A 12,334-nucleotide genomic window follows, 5' to 3' on the forward strand; every position below is an offset into this window, starting at 1 on the left:
CTTTTTAGTCCTTGTCAGCAACTTTTGTAGCATAAGAACATGCTTATTTTTTAATAAATAAAATGCATTTAATGTATAATCCATATACAACTGAGTTTATACAGAAAATGTTGACTATTTCTATGCCCACAGAAACAAGTCTGAACCTAATTTCAGATGTGCTTATTCTACAAGTGCCTTGTGCAATTGCACACTATCTGTACGCTAATTTTAACAACTGTACTGTACTCTCCTCTGGTAACTATTGTCCATGATGTAAATATGTAAAAATTATGTTTGTTTTTTTTTTTCTGTTCTGTGTCCTATTCTTTTTGTATATGTGTGTTTTTCTTGCTGCTGATACAACAAATTTCCCCTTGTGGGACAATTAAAGGATTATTCTATTCTATTCTATTCTATTCTATTCTATTCTATTCTGATTATATGTCACTTTCCACACTCCTGCCACAGATACGGCAGTTCACGTTCTCCCTATAATTCTGTTGTGTAACCCCAGTAAAGATCATCTCTTATCTGAACCAGATTTCCACCACTGTCAAAAGTTTTAACTCTTCACCTTGAATTTATTTTATGGAACAGGAAGACGCTCCAGGGAGCCAAGGCTAGCAAGCAGTAGATGAGGGACGGGGCAATTATGTTGATGGGCCAAAAATGTTGGTGTGAAAGGATGCTGACAACTCAGGGCAAGACAGTAGAACTCTGTCCTTAAGCCCTAAGCAGAACGGCACATTCCTATGAATATTACTGATAAAAGCCTTCACTATGCGTCTATTGAATTTTAGTCTTGTAGACTCCACATGGCTCATTTAGGCTCGGCCCATGGATTAAGGGCTGGGGTAGGGGCTCAAAATGGGACCTACCCCGGGCCTTGCTTCAGGGTGAGGCCCCAGTATCTGTACTTCAGGCAAGGTGTCTTGATTCCTTGTTCTCATCATTGGAGGGTTTTTTCTTTAATCATGATCAGATCAGACCATGGCAATACTAGGTGGAACATATAGACAGTACCCTTCAAATGTCACACTGGAGTAGTAGTCCCCCTCTCCAATGAAGGGGTTAGGAAAATGTGCTTTAACATTGGGGGACTACACTTGTTAGGAGATTACATGCCTTCTCATGAATGCAATGCAAAGCTTGTTCTGTATTTCTGGCAAAAGATCAGGCATGTTCATGTCAGGTGTTGCACTCAGTCTGCAAAATCTACAGATTATGATACTAAGTGTAGTGAGGTATTACTAGACAGGTGGCACGAGACCCACAGCTCAGGCTCCGATGGTGTTGGACTCACAAGCTCAAGGGCCTTGTAAGCTCTGGGAAAACACAATGAGTAAGGCAGAAGAGAGACACTTTCTTGCACCTACATAGTGGCATATAAAGTACAATAATAAGGTTTAAGAGTGGGTTAAGGTGTTGCTGTTCCATTCTCCAAAATCAGAATTTAGTTCACAGTTGAAGGTAAAGTTGACACGTTGAGGCTAGACTAGCTCAACCAATCAGGGGAGAGACTTGGATAAACATTGTTAGGCCAGGGCCGTAACAGAGGAATCTCCGGATGCGAAGGCTATGGCTGCACAAGGAGCAGCCCACACTGGAATGGTAAATGGATTGATTCTTAAGTAGCACTTTAAACAACATTCAATTCCATTTCAATTCAATTTTATTTATATAGCGTCAAATCACAACAGTCGCCTCAAGGCGCTTTATCTTTATATTGTAAGGTAGACCCTACAAACAGAGAAAAGCCAACAATCATATGCCCCCCCCCATGAGCAAGCACTTTGGCGACAGTTGGAAGAAAAAACGAACAGGAAGAAACTCCGGCAGAACCAGGCTCAGGGAGGCACGGAGGCATCTGCTGTGATTGGTTGGGGTGAGAGAAGGAAGACACGATGAAAGACATGCTGTGGAAGAGAGACAGAGACTAATAAGTATGATTCAGTGTAGATAGGTCTGTTAACACAGAGTGACTGAAGAAGAAACACCCAGTCCATCTTGGAAATCCCCCAGCAGCCTACCCCCAGTGTTGGGAAGGTTACTTTTAAAATGTATTCCACTCCAGAATACATACCCCCAAATATTTAATAATGGATTCCGTTAAGTTACTCAACGAGAGTAACATATTCTGAATACTTTGGAGTACCTAAAATACTGTCATGCTTTCTACAACTACCTGAATGTACTATTGCTGTGTGATTTATTACTATTCCTGAAGGCTACTCGCCATACCAATACCAACTAGATTTTGAAATCATAACCCTTTCATGCATGAATTATGACAACCTCAATCAGGATTTTTTTCTTAACTGTTATTATTCATCTTTAGGGATGAAAAAAAGATTTCAGACTTTTTTTAAACATGTACTTTTCAAAGAGTTGTTTACATTCCCATTTAGGTGGACAACATACATTTTGACTTAGGAATTTGACAGTCTCAAGCATTGCTGGACTGGCCATTGGGCATACCGGGCATTTGCCCGGTGGGCCGCTGGCGATTTTTTATTTTTATGGGCCGATGGATTTTTTTTTTTTTTTTCAGGAAGGGTATATATAATGAAAGGTGTTGGATTGGCCAACTGGTCATGATCGACTCTGGGCTGGACCAATTACAGCCGAGGAGGCCGGATGCACCCTCCCCCTTGTTTAGCAATCTTATAGACGAACTAAAGAAAATGGAGAACAAAAAAAGGAAAGGAGGTGTTTATGAAAATATCACTAAATCTGTCATTTATTAATTTTAATATTAATTAATGATCATGTATCACCTCTAGTGTTCTTGGTCTTAATTTAAGGTTTCTACCATGTGTTGTAGATAGTTCAGGAGGTTAACTCGACCAAGCAGTCTTTTTGTTTCTGCTATGTACTGTTTAAAATCCAGAACAGGGAGGATGGTGTAGGTTTAAGTTTATTAGATTGATACATATATACCAACAAGGCAGTGTACATCAAAGCAGTTGTTTTCATGCAAAGGCTTTATGGTTTTTCCTATAGCGACTGACAGATCACGTGACTTTCGCGCATTGTATTCCGGGAACTCGTGGCAAAACAAGTACCGCATCAAATGCAAGCATTTGCAGCACCGCAAAACGTTCATTCTCCGGTTCCAAAACCTTCTTGGTTTTTCTTTGCCGCACAAAAAAGGAATGTACAAAACTAAGGAGAACAATGCCGGACCGTACAAAGACAGACTCGACGAAAAGGCAAAGAAAAGATACGAGGAAAAAATCAAAGGAGTGAGAGGGTCAGACCCTTACGAGCACACAGAGTGGACAAAAGACGTTAGCGTGCTGCCCAACTTTCACCACGCTCAGATTTATAATGATACGGTTCTTGGAGTGAGTGCATACACTCATTAAGTTTTTAGTAACTTCAGGTCACTGCAACAAGCCCAGGTACAGTTTACCGACGGATGGGTACAGGACCTTGAAATGCACTGTGTAGAACGAAAGACCATCGTACAAACAAAGGTAAGTTTACCAGTCTGACAAATCGCCGTCATAAATACACAATCGTTAACCGTTTATTAATATAACCTTTGAGCTCAACGGTAATTAATTAGTAGTGGAAATAATTTCTGGTACGCATTACAGAAATGTAGCAGTGACAATAATATTGTATGTCGTAATCGCACTGGACAATTAGTGATACAAAACAACTGTTTTATCCTGTGAATAAAAGTATATGTTTTTGTCAATGTACCATGGTAATAACAGAAGTGAAATGCAATACTGTGTCAGGACAATTCACTATTTATGCACAATAAATAAAGGAGCATAGCGCGACAATTTCTGTTCAGCACCAGACTTGCTTGTAACCCTATATCACCAATTATGTTAAGAAAAATGACGTATTAACTACTACAAAACACTGACCTTTGTGGGAATGCTTGGAGCAGACTAACATGTGAGCAGGAGTGTTCTGAGACGTTATATTTGGCATATCCAGACCATCCGTCGGCTCTTACTTCGGAAACATGGCTTAAAAAATTTCTCTTCAACGACGTAATCCGATAAAAATAAACGATCTCTTTACCCGTCGGCTTCCCGTGGCTGTCATGCGACCGGCTATTGCAGTTAATAATACAACAGCTACTTGCCATTTTTTGGGTTTCTTTTTATCGCTGTGTAACTGAGTTCAATTGAAAGCCTGCGTGCGCTAGTACCTCTTGCCACAAGTTCCCAGAATCCTTTGCGGTTTTACCCCTGAATGACGTCACATTTTCAATCTCTATCCTAGTGGGCCGGTCTCTAGTCAAAATGCCCGGGCCGATTTTTTGTCCCAGTCCAGCCCTGGTCTCCAGTGTAGTGGTTTACGTGCATGTCTACCATCAACACTGACACAAATACAAGAGTAATAAAAATCACACAGCAAAAGCACATCGTAGATACTGAAGTTTCACCCATCCCATTCTTCTTATGAAGTGGTGTCGGAAATGCATTCCTGCCCATGCACTGCTGGCTCTGGGTCCATTGTGTAACTGACGCCACCAACATTAATGGACTGCACCCGACTGCGTTTGATCACCAAAATTGGAGAAGGCATAGAAAGTGGATAGCCTAACATATGGAACAGTGTATTCTATTTATTTCAACAAAGTAACTATATTCTGAATATCCCTTGAATATCCCACAGGATATTTCTAATTTTAGATATGTTGCACAAATGGATGGAAGCAGTCCTACATATTTGTTTAATCTGTGCACTGAAGGACATGTTGTCATGGTGGGCTGTGTGGCAGGGAGGCAGGGAAAAGGACCCAAAATGCAGGACTCCCAAAGACAGGACTGGAACTCAAAAACGCAGCTTTAATGCTGGAAAAACTCCTCCTAACTCCTAACTCTCACAGAAACAAAACAAAGTAGAAACACTGGAACACAACAAAAACACAGCACGGAGAAAGTACGACGCAACACAGAGCAAAGGCAAACACAGGGCTTATATACACAGTGGAGTAATCAGGGAATGGGAAACAGGAGGGAGACACAGCTAGGAGAGATTAGGGCTAATGAGACAGGGGCAGGTAAAACTAAATACACTGACATAGGACTGGGACTATCAAAATAAAACAGGAAATAAGAAAAAAAATCACAAAACGCAAACTTGACACTGAGGGATAGACAGAAATAATATAACCCATGAAACAGACAAGACAGTGACTTAAACTAGAGGCCAGAATAACAAATGACGTAAAGAGAACAAAACCAAGAATAACCCTAAATACAAAATCAAACAAGCACAACTCAAAACCCCAAACAAATCATAATTTAGAAAAACAAAACAGAAACAGAAAAAGCTGGGTCAAAATGACCCAGAACTCCAAGGTTCCTCACAGTGCTACTGGAGGCCAAGGTAATGCCATCCAGAGTAAGAATCTGGTTAGATACCATATTTCTAAGATTTTCAGGGCCGAGTACAATAACCTCAGTTTTATCTGAATTAAGAAGCAGAAAGTTAGCGGCCATCCAGGTCTTTATGTCTTTAAGACATTCCTGCAGTTTAACTAATTGGTGTGTGTTACCTGGCTTCATGGATAGATAGAGCTGCGTGTCATCAGCATAGCAGTGAAAATGTATGCTATGTCTTCTAATGATGCTGCCTAAGGGAAGCATGTATAATGTAAACAGAATTGGTCCTAGCACTGAACCCTGTGGAACACCATAATTAACGACAGTGTATGAAGAGGACTCTCCATTTACATGAACAAATTGGAGTCTATTAGATAGATATGATACAAACCACTGCAGCCCAGTACCTGTAATACCCACAGGGTGCTCTAATCGCACTAATAGAATATTATGGTCGACAGTATCGAACGCTGCACTAAGGTCTAGCAGGACAAGCACAGAGATGAGTCCACTGTCAGAGGCCATAAGAAGATCATTTGTAACGTCTTAAAATTTGTGGGCTAAGGAACACTTTACTCAGTTTCTGTATTAGAATATACAGGGACACAGGATACATTCTTAGTATCAACTGAGGCAAAAACAGTTTACTTATTTGTATTAATTGCTTGCTCAGAAACACAACAGCATCAGCATTGTTATTTTTAACATTTGCCAGTACTCAGAGAGCACACAAGATGAAGTATTTCTTACTCACAGTGGAGATGAGTTTGATCGTAATCACTACATGTAGCCAATTCAACTGCATGTCAAATCACTAACTGCCTAGCTTCACAAATTATGCAGTGACTGTAGAGAACAATAGCCAGTGAATGCTGCTACACAGTATTGCTAGATTAGAAGGTGATGTTTGTAACTACCCTACTTTAGAGTTTACCTGATTTGCTCTGTACCTAAAAGATACACACTGACCTGACTAGGCCTCAGCTTGTCTGTTTATATATATATATTTTTGGTTTGTATGTTTATGCTTAGGAAAATGTGAAAAGCTGGTGGCGAACATAGACTTCTTTAACCCTTGTATGGTGTTCGTATTTTTGTTACTCAGCCAGTGTTCATGGGTCTGGTGGACCCGCTAGAGTTTTGACTTTCCAATTAACACTATCAAACAATTTTATGTTAAATTACTCAACAGATGTTTACTTTATCCCAATTACGAGCCATGTGAACAGCAAACATGGTTAATTTTTTCCTTTTACCTTTGTTCGATCGCATTTATGAATTAATGTGCTTCTCGTTTTTTGTCAATAAAATGTTATAAAAAAAAATAAAATCAGTTCTAATCAAGTGTACATATCCTTATGCCATATTTTGCAGGTTTTGATGGTATATACTGCCTAAAGGGGCAACTAAATGGCATGGGTCTCACAGACTCGAACACCATACAAGGGTTAACTCAGCAAACTATAAAAACAATCCTACTATCCGTGGTAAATCACCATGACCCTGTTAGCTAACAAAGCTCCTGGGCGTGTCTCTTTTCACTATGACAGTGAATTTAAGTATAAAACAAGTAACAAATTTTTGGACATCTTCAGTGATCACAAACAGATCATTATTTCATAAATTTTGCAAGGCTGTGTTCATTTTTGAGCAGCTGTAAATGTATCTCGCTTGCATAATCATATGATATTTTATTAGATAAAGAAAAGCTGGAGCTTCAAAGGCCATAGCTCAAAGGAACACTATTGAGGTGTATGGATATTGGAAACAACACCAGATGGTCAAAGCGCCAGCTGCTGGTTGAGAGAGTAGATCAAGACATTATGAATAGCCTGAGCTGTTCTTAATGTCTCACGCTGCTGAAAAGCTTGGCACTGCACAAAGTTAATTTTGCATGCATATCTTTCAACGCATAACTTTTCATTCATAGAAAAAGTACTATACAAAATAGAATAAAATACTATGTTGCATCAGAAAAATTGCACTTAGTGATATTGCACTTAAAGGAGACTAGGCGAAGGCTACCATGGTGTATTGGATGTGTGTGTGTGTCTGTGTGCATGTGTGTTTGCAGAGACCATGTTGTGGAGTCTGACAGCAGTATAAAGGAAAGACCTGTAGAGTCTCTCCGTCCCACACCGTGGGTGCCGCAGCCACTGAAGGAGCTGCTCAGTGGTGTCAGAGTCTCCTGCATGGGGTGGGAGATGTTGTCCAACAGGGATGACAGCTTAGCCACCATTCTCCTGTCACTCACCACCTCCACTGGGTCCAGAGGGCATCCTAGAACAGAGCTGGCCCTCCGGATCAGCCTGTTCAGTCTCTTCTTGTTCCCAGCAGAGATGCTGCCACCCCAGCAGACCACACCGTAAAAAATGGCTGAGGCCACCACAGAGTCATAGAAGATCTTAAGGAGTGGGCCCTCCACTCCAAAAGACCTGAGTCTCCACAGCAGGTACAGCCTGCTCTGCCCTTTCCTGTAGAGGGCATCTGAATTATGATTTCAGTCCAGTTTATTGTTCAGATGAACACCAAGGTACCTGTAGCTGTCCTCAGTCTCAATGTCCATACCTGGATGTTCATTGGTTGCAGTAGAGGATGTTTGTGCCTGCGGAAGTCTACCACCAGCTTCTTGGTTTTTCTAGTGTTGATCTGGAGGTAGTTCTGCTGGCACCACTCCACAAAGCCTTGGGTCAGTTCTCTGTACTCCCTGTCATCCCCATCAGTGATGGGGAACAGTGACTATTGCAGAGTCATCAGAGAACTTCTGCAGGAAGCACTGGGTGGAGCTGTGGGAGGAGTCTGCAGTGTAGATGGTGAAGAGGAACGAGCCAGAATCGTTCCCTGTGGGGCCCCCGTACTGCAGACAACCCTGAGTTCTCACATACTCAGGGCTGTGTCCGTCAGTGAGGTAGTCAAATATCCATGATGTGAGGTGATGGTCCACTCCTGTGTTCTCCAGCTCAGGAGTCCAGAATATATCGAGCCACTGTCATCACTACTGTGGATGCATATGCATCAACCCCTTCAGCCAACCCCTTCCAAGGAGATGATGTGGCTACAGATTGAGGAGCCAAACAGTACTTAAGAGTACTGAAGAGTGTCAGTCAGGTTTCAGAGCTCATCACAGTACAGAAATGGCCTCTGACAATGGACTCATCTCTCATTTTTGACCAGAATATGTCAAAAATGATATATATATTAAAAAAAAAAAATCATCCGCTCACCCCTGTGGGCGGTCTATCCTTCAAGCTTGGGTCCTCTACCAGAGGCCTGGGAGCTTGAGGGTCCTACGCAGTATCTTAGCTTTTCCTAAGGCTGCGCTCTTCTGGACAGAGATCTCCGATGTTGTTCCCGGGATCTGCTGGAGCCACTCACCTAGTTTGGGAGTCACCGCATCAAGTGCTCCGATTACCACGGGGACCACTGTTACCTTCACCCTCCACATCCTCTCGAGCTCTTCTCTGAGCCCTTGGTATTTCTCAAGCTTCTCGTGTTCCTTCTTCCTGATATTGCTGTCATTGGGAACCGCTACATCGATCACTACGGCTGTCTTCTTCTGTTTGTCTACCACCACTATGTCCGGTTGATTAGCCACCACCATTTTGTCCGTCTGTATCTGGAAGTCCCACAGGATCTTAGCTCGGTCATTCTCCATCACCCTTGGGGGCATCTCCCATTTTGATCTCGAGACTTCCAGGTTATACTCGGCACAGATGTTCCTGTACACTATGCCGGCCACTTGGTTATGGCGTTCCATGTATGCCTTGCCTGCTAGCTATCTGCTGTTATGTGCTGGATTGTGTCAGGGGCATCTTTACACAGCCTGCACCTGGGGTCTTGCCTGGTGTGATAGACCCCAGCCTCTATGGATCTTGTACTCAGAGCTTGTTCTTGTGCTGCCATGATTAGTGCCTCTGTGCTGTCTTTCAGTCCAGCTTTGTCCAGCCACTGGTAGGATTTCTGGATATCAGCCACCTCCTCTATCTGCCGGTGGTACATACTGTGCGGGGGCCTGTCCTTCCATGATGGTTCCTCGCCTTCCTCCTCTTTCTTGGGTTTCTGCTGCCTGAGGTATTCACTGAACACGCTGCCAGTTGGGGCCATCTTCGTGATGTATTCGTGGATGTTTGTTGTCTCATCCTGGACCGTGGTGCTGACACTCACCAGTCCCCGGTCTCCTTCCTTCCGCTTAGCGTACAGCCTCAGGGTGCTGGACTTGGGGTGAAACCCTCCATGCATGGTCAGGAGCTTTCTTATCTTTATGTCAGTGGCTTCTATCTCCTCCTTTGGTCAGCTTATTATCCCAGCAGGGTACTTGATCACAGGCAGGGCGTAGGTGTTGATGGCCCGGATCTTGTTCTTACCATTCAGCTGACCTTTCAGGGCTGTGGTCATATGACTTTGAAATTATTAAAAATTATTAAAAAACCACCAAGTACCCTCTACAGGTACTTGGTGGTTGCAGCTTTTCTAGCGACCTCTTCATGATTCCCATTCGCCTGCGGGATCCCCAGGTACTTGTAACTGTTCTCTATGTCTGCAATGTTGCCTTCTGGTAGTTCGATCCCCTCAGTTCAGACTACCTTCCCTCTCTTTGTTACCATCCGACTACACTTCTCCAATCCGAATGACATTCCAATATCATTGCTGTATATCCTGGTAGTGTGGATCAGTGAATCGATGTCTCATTCACTCTTGGCATACAGCTTGATGTCATCCGTGTACAGGAGGTGGTTGACAACCGCTCCGTTCCGTAGTCGGTATCCGTAGCCAGTCTTGTCAATGATCTCACTGAGGGGGTTCAGGCCTATGCAGAACAGCATCTCCTTGGTAGATCCCGCACTTGATGGTGACTTGTGCTATGGGCTTGGAGTTGGCCTCTAGTGTTGTACGCCACATCCCCATTGAGTTCCTGATGAAGGCTCTTAGGGTCCTGTTGATCTTGTACAGTTCTGGACATTCCAGGATCCAGGTGTGGGGCATTGAGTCATAGGCCTTCTTGTAATCAATCCAGGCAGTGCACAGGTTGGTCAGTCAGGTCTTGCAGTCTCGGCTGATTGTTCGGTCTACCAGTAGCTGGTGTTTTGCACCTCTGGTATTCTTGCCCATCCCTTTCTGTCCCCCACTCATGTATTGAGCCATGTGCCTGTTCATCTTAGCCGCTATGATGCCTGACAGGAGCTTCCACATGGTGCTGAGGCAGGTTGTTGGTGTTGGTCGGTAGTTGGAGGGGACCGGTCCCTTCTGGGGGTCCTTGAGGAGCACGACGTCCGAGCAGCACTGAGGAGAGTGAACAGAAGGAAAGCGGCGGGGCCAGATGGCATCACTGGCGTCTGCTGCACTGCTGTGCTGACAAGCTAGCAGGGGTGTTCACTTCCATCTTCAATGAGTCCCTGGCTAAGTCTGTGGTCCCCACATGCTTCAAAAGATCCACCATCATCCCTGTGCCCAAGAACAACAAGCTCTCATCCCTGAATGACTACCGGCCAGTTGCACTGACCTCGGTAGTAATGAAGGTGTTCGAGAGGCTGCTGAAGAACATCATCTCATCCTCCATCCCAGACACCATGCTCTCCCCCCTTCAGGACACCTAGATGAGGAGATGCTTGAATAGAGCACCTCAGATATTGAAGGACCCATCCCATCCTGGCAACAAAGTGTTCCAACCTCTGTAATCCATCAGAAGGTCCGGCTTAGACCCTGATTGTTCTTAAAAGGACCAGCTATACCAATGTTGGAAAAAGAGAAAATTTTCAATGAGCAGAGTTGATGCCAGAGGCCGAAGGAGAATTGCTAGATTTGATAGGTACTTCTTGTTACAACTACTCCTACTAAGGTAGCACTCTAACATTCATATACACACATGCTTCAATGCAGTAGGATTCATTATGTATACAGGCATGCAGCCTGGATAAGGCAGGGGTAAAAACTACTGACCTTTCATTTGTTGGATGTCCTTTTCTATCTCCTGAGCCACAGCTACTCAGGGGATCTTTTTTTAGTACATTTTGGGCCCTTTAATGCTAAGTAAGTATCATTTATAATATCACAGTTTCCTGCTTTTTCATATGCTTTGTTTAATAGAAAAGTTTTAAGTCTAATCTTAAAAGCAGAGAGGATGTCCATCTTCCCAATCCAATCCAAACTGGGAGCTGGTTACACAAAAGAGGGGCCTGGAAGTCGAAGGCTCTGCCTCCCATTTTACTTCTAAATATACTAGGAACCAATATTGAGCTTGCACTCTGAGAGGGAAATACTCAACTGGGGTGATCAGTATCATACAGAACATGATAATGAGTTCACTGTACTGAAATGAACTTCACAGTCACCAGATTTCAGTCCAAATGAGGGCGTTTGGAATGTGGTAGAACAGGACATGTGCCTCATGGCTGTCCAGACGACAAATCTGTGACATGTGACGCGATCATATCAATGTACAACAAACTATGCTGTAAACAATTAATGTAGTTCTGAAAAGCATGAGGGAGTCTGTATCAAGTTGTGTCTATGAAAGTGCCCAGTACCAATATATGTAGGAATTAGCAGCAGCTTCCAAGGGTTGATCAACCTCCCTTGCTGCAGAACAGCTTTAAATTGTTAACCTTTTTTGTGTTTACTGAAAGGGGCTTTTTTTGTATTATTCTGAAATGTATGTTCAGTTTTGGGTAACCTTTTTTTTTCTATTTTCTTTTTTTTTTTTTTTACCTCTGGCATTTCACCACATACCTATGTACCATTTCAAACAGTTCATTGGACTTGAACGACTTGAATTGCAATAAATCACTGGAAAAATTGGGGTGTTGTAAAACTTTCAAGCAGTAGTTTAAATATGGTAAGAGTGAAAAACAAAATACGATGGTCAGGAAAGTAGTCTTTATTCCATTTCACAGGTAGTTGCAAAATGAAAGCAGTCTCTCCCTGTGGTTTCCTCATCATTACATCTGTGTGCTGCCTTGTGGGAAACAATGTCCATCAACAAAGCACATAACTGTGAA

At 43.0% G+C, this 12,334-nt stretch overlaps 1 protein-coding gene across 1 annotated transcript in view; it reads left to right on the forward strand.

The window, feature by feature from the left end:
- cadpsa (Ca2+-dependent activator protein for secretion a) overlaps positions 1-12,334 on the forward strand; it is a 378,183-nt gene that overhangs the window by 242,967 nt on the left and 122,882 nt on the right. The gene's annotated exons all lie outside the window — the stretch shown is intronic.

Source organism: Oreochromis aureus, linkage group 5 (assembly GCF_013358895.1).
Source record: "Oreochromis aureus strain Israel breed Guangdong linkage group 5, ZZ_aureus, whole genome shotgun sequence".
NCBI classification, from domain to species: Eukaryota; Metazoa; Chordata; class Actinopteri; order Cichliformes; family Cichlidae; genus Oreochromis; species Oreochromis aureus.